Source organism: Arachis hypogaea, chromosome 9 (genome assembly GCF_003086295.3).
Source record: "Arachis hypogaea cultivar Tifrunner chromosome 9, arahy.Tifrunner.gnm2.J5K5, whole genome shotgun sequence".
Lineage (NCBI taxonomy): Eukaryota > Viridiplantae > Streptophyta > Magnoliopsida > Fabales > Fabaceae > Arachis > Arachis hypogaea.
Window position 1 is genome coordinate 24,187,814 of NC_092044.1, and position 8,976 is coordinate 24,196,789.

The following is an 8,976-nucleotide window of genomic DNA, read 5'->3' on the forward strand; positions in this document are numbered from 1 at the left end:
GATGAATAAGGGTCCTAGCTACCCCATATATAATGTTAATTGATATCGGTTCCATTCTTTATAGTGGTCGATTAAAAAGAAAATAAATAACACCCAGAGTTTGGGTTCATGGGGATTCAGGTGGTGGTAATTCTAATTGGTTTATTGTGTTACACAATATAATTCAATTAGAGTATTTCTGTCACACTACGTACAAAGTGTACGTGTTTAAATATGAATGGTATAATCCAAGTTCACGACAAGGAACACAAAAGCACAAGGCCTACGAATCACTAAAGTTAATGTAACTAGGAAATATAGTTACTGTGATCCTTTTATTCTACCTCAAAATGCTGTGGTTAAGACTAAGCTAAGAGGCCACATCGAGTTTGATAATAGGATAGAGGGTCAGGAACCTTACCAGATTAATGACCCAACTCCTTCAAAAATGGTGGTTGATACCGGTGATTTGATCACTCTTAGATCGGGTGCTATGGATGATGACATCATTGACCTTGAAATAGATGACGACGCACTACCCTCAGAGAACGACAATCTTCAAGAAAAATACGGGGTCGATGGTGACAAAGAAGAGGAAGATGAGTTCAATGACCAAGAAATTACCTTGGAAGAGGAGGATGGTGAACTAGAGGAAGAAGATGATGAATCTGAATAGGGTTAGTATAAATATAGTTCTATCATAAGTATTTCTTTACCAACCTTTGAGAAGAATGTGATATAAGTAGCATTGTTTCAGATATTTCAACTACCATCATTTCGTATTTTTAATTTGTATATTTGATTTTTCACATCAAGTTTAAAGCATTGTTTCGATGATTAATTATCAGGGTACATTATAGATGGACGGAAAAAGATTACTAAAAAAAAAATCTATCGTCAGACTATACCGACGGTAATAGCCCAGCTAATTTTCCAAAAAAAAAATTAAAAAATATATTTTCGTTGGCAAACCGTTGGATTAATCCACCAGTAAGATGGCCTGAAGCCATATGCTAAGGCGCCAACATTATCGTCAGAAAATTTTTGACAGTACATTGTAACAGATTTTGTTTTCTTAATACCCATATTCCATCGCTAGATCCGACGTAAATTACCGTCGAACGCATAAATCCGATGATAATTTGTTACTAACGAGGTTTATTTCATTGGATATATACCAACCGTGATTCTGATGGTACTCAACGTTTTTCTTGTAGTGAAAAATCATGAAGGGAATTTTGTTGCGGGTTTTAGTGCGAATATCGGTTCTTGCACGATAATACTAGTAGAGCTTTAGGGAGTTCTTTTTGGGTTGGACTTATCCATTGGACTTGGCATTAATTACATGAGTATTGAAATAGACTCAAAGGTGGTCATCTTACTGTGTTCCCAAGAGGAGCAAGATTTTCACTCTGCTAGATCTCTTATCACTACAATAAAAGGCAAGTGTAGGAAGATGAATATTTGGGAGATCTATCATGAATTCAGAGAGGCAAACTCTTGCGCTGACAAACTAGCTATCTTCGGTCATTTCTTGTCATATGGGGTTCATATTTTTTCTTCTTTACCATCTTGTATCTGCCTTTATTTTAGGGCTAATGCTTTAGGAGTATGTTTTTCTAAGATTGTTCTGGTTTAGTTTTCTTTCATTGTACGTTTAACCCCGTTATTCATCAAATAAAAGTCTTGTATGAGTTTATCATTAAACACATTTACAATAAATTATGTGAAGTGGTGTATGAATAAGAATGATATAAATTAATTTTTGTAATCGTATATTTTTCTTTAAGAAATTGAGATTCTGATTTTTCATATATTATCTAATTAAAGAAAGAGTTTTGTATCTCTTTTAAGTGTTTTGAAGTTGTGATTACTTCAAGATTCTATTAGAGTTAATATCTCTTAAGGTTAATGCTTTTTAAGCAAGGCAGTATGATATAATATCAAAAAGATATTAACAAATTATTTATTATTGTAGCAGTTTATCAAGTATCCACGAAATTTGGTATATAATGAAACAATAATGCTCTACATCCATATAAAAAACCTAACCAAGTCATCCAAGCACTTTTTTGTTAATGCGCCTCTCCCCTCCCCCCAAGTTACGTGAAATACATGTACGTCTCCCTCTCCCTTCTATTAACGTAACAGAATTACGTAAACCCCTTCTTCAACGTAAACATTCTTCAATGTTAACGATTTGGATCTGAAATCTCATTGTTCTTCTTCTCTTTTCTTCTCTTCTACTTGTTGTTCTTCTCTACTGCTCGTCCTTCTTCTTCCTATTCTTCTTCATTTTCTTTTTTGATTTGTGGAGTTATCTTCTTCATTTTTAGATTTTAATATTCTATCAAAACAATGAATGATTCAACTTTAAATCAGTTGAATGAGAGCAATTTGGATTATTCTTCTGAAATGAATTAAGCGGATGAGGTTTGGATTATTTTTTGAATCGAATTGAATAGAATGCAATTGCTAAATTGAATTGAATTGAATTGATAATCTCTAAATTGTAGACACAAGTGTTTTAAATTTGATTTTATATAATGGATAATGTTCCGTTCATTTAGTACTATATAGTTGATTCACTTTAATAACGTCTTCGGTTCATTATGCAGAAAGTTATTTTGAATTTGATTTTATATAATGGATAATGTTCCGTTCATTTAGTACTATATAACTGTTTCACCTTAATAACATGTTCGGTTCATTCTGTAGAAAGCTATTTTGAATTTAATTTCATATAATGGATAATGTCACAACTAGAAAATGGCTTAATACAGACAGATTTACAGACAAATTTGGTCTATATTACAGACGGATTTTTTGTTACCGACGAAATTATCGACGGATTTTGTCCCTCTGTAAAAGCCTCGTCGGAAATTATTTACTGACGGATTTTTTCCGTCGGAAAATTACCGACGGATTTTTACCAGTTACCGACGGATTTTCCCTCTGTAAATTCTCCATCCATTTCCCCAAAACGATGAACTTTCCGACGGATTTTCCGTCGGTAATTACAGACGGATTTTCCGACGGATTTTCCGTCTGTAATTACAAACAGATTTTCAGACGGATTTTCCGTCTGTAATTACAGACAGATTTTCCGACAGATTTTTCGTCTGTAATTTGAACTTTGGAAAATTATCCCACGTTCTGATTACAGACAGAAAATCCATCTGTAAATCCGTCAGTAAAGTAAAATATTTTTTTTATTTTTCCAATTACAAAATAAACTTGTTTTCATACAAAATAAATATAAATTTAATATGAATTTTTATCTAATTTGTTCAAATATTTATAATATTACAAAAAATAAACAAATTCATCGTATTATAAAGCTAAAAAAAAATATTATAAACAAGCAAGTTAATATAATTCAAAACATAAACAAAGTATATTATCAACTATAATCCTCAATATATTGTTCAAACATACTAAATTTTACACAATTTTACATATATTACAGAAAGATTAACTGAATTCTTTCTCAAAAAATGGACATGAATCAGCATCCATCAGCCATATTTGCATGAATTCTTCTGCCTATGGGGGGAAGAAATAGAAAAATAAATCTGCCTAAAAGAACAAATAGCACCAACCATCATATCATTTGTCTTTGTCTCAGCTTCTGAAGCTGATGCACTAGCACACTCAGTCATTGTTGCATCTTGTGAGTTGGCTTGCTGCTCACCACCCTTCTCTTGTTTAGAAGCTTCTTCTGCAGCTTTTTTTGTAGTTGCTTCCTGCCTGGCTCTCTCTTCTTCCATTGAAACTCTTAAAGCAAGAGCTAGCTCGGGGTCCAAGTTTGGATCCACACCGAACTCAAATCCAGATACACCACCAGCTGCAGCTGCTGCTGCAGCAGCTGCAAATCCACTTCCACCTTCACCATTGCCAGTAAAAATAGGTGTGCTGCCACAAAACAAGGTTACAAAATTACTTCTCAATAGAGAAATCAAATTTGTTATTGTACTACAGGAAAGAATTAAAAAAGAGTCGGAGCAACAATGAATCCTCTAACACAAAAAAAATAGGATGACAGAATAAGTATGACAAATATTTCACGAGAACCATCTAAAGCATGCCATTTTTGCTACTTGGGTTTGGCAAAGAAAATATATGAAGGACGAGCCAATGTCTATTTGGTGAGCTAGTAAATAATTGGGGAAAGGATTAAAAGAAAAAGCACAAGAGTCCAAAGCCCCAAACTTCAATCAGATTGGAAGAAAACAGAACAGAATTGGATAGAAGCCGAGCAGATAATAAACAAATTCCTTAACTCACATGTATATCAAAGAAGTCCTAGATCAAATGGGAATCCTTATTAAAAAGTAAGAAACAGAAATAAAATAAGATAAATTGAATTCACAAACCTTATAAGCACATCAGAAAGAGCATTTGTACCAGTTGGAACATGAACAATGTGGCTGGTATCATTATTGTTTACAGCTGCAAGGAGTGCTTCCAGCTTCTCTGTCTTCCCCTTATCTTCCTCGCCGAAATTGACAATGTCAAGTGCAACATTATTCTTTTTTAACTTTCTTCTAATCATCTCCAATACTTTCTTCTCATGCTTGACAGGACTTTAGAAACCATGAAATGAGATAATTAGATGAGAAAATAGCTACAAACAAATGAATTAAATATTTCAGAAAGGGACAATTTTTTGTACCTTCCAGCAAAGACAATAATCCTTTGCTGCTGCTTCTTATTTTGCCAATGCTTAAGAGCCAATTATGCCACCTGAATGCCAGCGGCTAGGTTCATATCACCACCTATTTCTAATCCTAAATCAGGAAGAAAAATCTTCCTTCGGTCTCCCCATACCTGCTCAGACAAGGACAAGAAGAAGGAGCCAAAATCAAGTCATAACAAGAACAGGAAAGAACAAGAATATGCATGCAAATTCCAGATAAAATATCTCAGCAATTCAAATATATAGTTCATAAACAAACTTCATTCTATACTACAATCATAAACAAATATAACTCAGTATATGATGCTCTGGCTGATAGAAGATGATGCACAAGTGACAAAAAGAAATTAGTCAATTTAAGGAACAAAATGCCCTATCCTGCCACAAAACATTAAATAACATTCACCACAAGCTTTGATTTCATGAAAGACATTCACTACAAAACTACCATCCTTTTATCTCAAACAATTCTTCTAGAGGCTCCCCTTTATCCTTTTGTCTAGTTTTTGGTGGATTCTTTGGGAAGGAGTAGCTGAAAAATTACAACAAGTCAAGAACCATTAAATAACAAGTGTAAGAAAAGAAACATTTGATAGATTTAAATTTGTAGGAGAGAATGAGCACCGTTTTCTATGGTACAAAAATAAATGAAGCTCAGAATTGTATGTTAGAAACATACCACTACAACCTTAGTGTTGGTCTTGGTCCCTTTAAATAAAGCAACCCTCTATACAAGTTCATGTTGCAATGCTTTTATCTGAAAATGAGTTTCATCAAAAGGTTTATATCATTGCAAGAAAATAAAATTTAAATTTGCAGTCTAAATATCTCAGGAAGAAATAAAAAAGATAAAAAAAATTGAAGAATAAATATTATTGTAAGTATTAAGCAAATGAAAAATCAAACTCAAATATACATTAATATAAACAATGGTATTATATCGAAAGAGTATGCTCTGCAAAGGTGTCAGCACTTCAGAAATAAGCACAATCTCATGATTAAAGATATATATATATATATATATATATATATATATATATATATATATATATATACACAGATATGTATGTATACTCGCTATAGATACATATATTGCATGTGCACTGCATATATACTGATGTTAATTAGCATAGAGAGGTGTCATGCATATGAATCAACTTAGTGCATGAATTGTATGTTTTGTAAGTGAAATATGTTGTAGCAATATACAATTCCTAATTCAATTCAGATGTACAAATAATACTATAGCAATTAATGAAGTATAGTATAAGTTATATGAATAAGACACGCAAGGTAGAAAATAGAATTATCTTCAAAATATATAGATAAAATATTAATTAAGATTCGTTCTATGCAACTAATGTCAATTAGAAATTGTTCTTATTAGCCCAAAAGGAACACCTTTTCAAAGAAGAGAACTGAATTGAAGTGGACAGTCACACAATTCAGATCCTAATTAAGGGATTAAACCATCAAATAATCCATTAAAACACTACAGATAGTGGAAGCAACGCCGTTAAAAAAGCATGAAAAAGTAGCATTAGATAAAATTTTGTAAAAAGCTTTTGTCATTTGGCTATAACTATCTGTAAAAACAACTTTTGAAGCGCTCCATCTACGAAAAGCTCAACTTGCTATATATCCAAACCGTAAAGAAAACAAGAAGCCGCACCTGAACTCAAATTCCGAGTTTTGACCCCGTAATTTTTCCATGAAGCATACTTGTGGAATACATAGATCAAGATTCTAATTGCTGAGTTCCACACATAAATTCAGAAACAGGGGAAAGATTGAAACTTCAAAGTCAAAACCAACCAAAATTTAAAACTGCCATTGACCAAACCTAAACTCATTGAACATAAGGATTGAAACAATTGCCGACTCACCATATGCAGTGTATATTTCAGGTTTATTATCCAACTTTGCAGCTCTCACGAATTCGTCATATTCATGTCCCTGATATATTTGCACACAAAAATTAGCACAGCCCAGAAAAGTGGAAACACTAACAATGAGTTGACATAATAACAAATGTATGATACTTTGTCAGAAATTTCTCTGCCTTCTTTTTCGAATTTATCCTAATAACAGACGAACCAGTCTTTTTCCTTGCCCATATCACTATATCATCCCTGAAATCAACAGTCCCAATTTTAGTTGACATGGCCACTAGATAAAAATGTTTAAATAGTTCCACCAATATAATTGACATGACCAATTCTCAAGTTATTTGTGCACTGTGAACAACATTTTAGGTAAATGTGCATCTATTCCATTAAGCTAACATCAGTATATCACTATATTCAAGTTATAAACAAGCTTCTAAATAGCATAAAGAATTAGAAACACTAGTAAACATAGCAAAATAATAACAAAATCATAATGACAAGTTCAGGTGTATAGATGGTTCATTGAAATCACTTGCCTTGACACCAGAGAATTCAATGTAGTTAGCTTCACTTATGAAACTTCTACTTCACTTATGGTAAATAAACAGGAACATAAAAAAAATAATATATTCTGAAGAAATTTAGATTGTTAAAAATCATTGATTTCCAAACAGAAAGAATCTTACCATTAGCATGTTTATTGAATTTAAGAAGTGCCTCCCTATGAGCGGGATCAGACCTCTCGCCAGTGCAGAGTAAAGAATGCGAAGATTCCCAGTTAGCCTCTGCACCTGATGTGCTACAGGCATTGACAACATCATCAAAACAGATTATTCCAAAGCACAATCCAGAAAGAATAATTTGCAAGAACCGGAGCATGGGTTGATTTTTTCATAATCTCCAGCCGAAGATAGAAATAGTGGTATTGTGTAGCTTTCTCATTGTACTGTTGTTTTAGAACTCAAGTTAACATACATTATTTACAAACATTTTCATAGAACTTTCACAGCACTTATTTACTTCTATTCCCAAGTAGGAAAAATTACAAAACAAAAGCATTATACACCCTACATCATTTCAAACAACTACAACCTTACCTGCAATAGTAAGCTTCTCCACAGCCGCCCAGGAAGAGGAATTTTATCTTTGGAACTGCCAGAACCACATTGATGAGTTCCCTGATCCTCATCTTCAGATGATGAATCCATCTCATGGAAGTTTTTTGACAAGCTCGAAGAGCTTCCGACATCACATCCATGACTCAGAATCCCTTAATCCCTGGAGGTAAAGCCTCCTTCCAATTTGAAGCTCTATGAAACCAATAAAACAAAAGCAGAAGCTATATACAAAACAATCAATCTGCAAAGTAGTTCATACACACAAAAGAACAAATGAGAAAAAAGAATAAGTCCTAATAAACCTAAACAAGCAAGACCAAGATAAATACAGAAGTAAATTAAGAAAAGCAAAAACCTTGTTGAAAGAGTGTATGGATGGAATAGAAGAATTGTAGCTAACAGAGCTCGATAGGGTTACGGATGTACCAGATCGGGTGGTCCACCACAGGACCGTGCTCCTCATCAACGAAGAAATCATCACGCGAATTATCCTGTGTTCGAAGATTCAACGGTGGCGATAAGGATCTTCTCCTCCTTCTGAAGATCCTCGCAAAGATTGCATAGCAAATAACAACGAAGAAAGCAGCTCCGATAACAGAGAGAGCAAGGACCAAGTAGGGCGAGAGCGCGTGGCTTTTTCCATGGTCTGATGTATCGTCTATGGGGAGAGGAGGAATCGGTGGCGATGGCGGTGGCAGTGGCGGTGGTTGGGAATAATAGTAGTATTGGGGTTGGTGATGCAGATTTTGAGGCAATCATCACAGTTTGAAGAACAATTCTGCTCCACGTGGCAGAGGGACTCAGATTTCTGGCAAGAGTTTTCTGCAATGGTGAAACACCATTTCTGGAGAAATTGTGGTTAGTTAGGGTTCTAGGGTGTGAAAGAAGAGAGAGAAAGAGAGAAGGAAGGAAGAAAAAGAAGAAATATAGTTTTGTGTGCGTGAAAGGAGTTCGATAGGCTTGGGATGAAATTAGGTTTAAATTAAAATTTTCCGACGGAAAATTTTAAATTACAGACGGATTTTCCGTCTGTAATAATTTAATAAAATGAAGCATTTTGTCTATTTAATTACAGACGGAAAATTCGTCTGTAACCATTTCCCACGAAAAAAATTAATTTTACCGACGGAATTATCGACGGATTTTGTTTTCCGTCTGTAATTTATGCTAATTCATTTTTTTTGTTTTCCGACAAAAAATCCCTCTGAAATTCCGTCTGTATTTCTGTGGGATAAAATCCGTCGGAAATATCCGTCTGTAATAACTAATTTTCTAGTAGTGTGTTCTATTC

General features: G+C 33.8%; 1 pseudogene; it reads right to left on the reverse strand.

Annotated features, from left to right (window-relative positions):
• Positions 1-3,348: 3,348 nt before the first annotated feature.
• On the reverse strand, positions 3,349-7,802 carry LOC112710713 (26S proteasome non-ATPase regulatory subunit 4 homolog; annotated as a pseudogene).
• Positions 7,803-8,976: the final 1,174 nt, after the last annotated feature.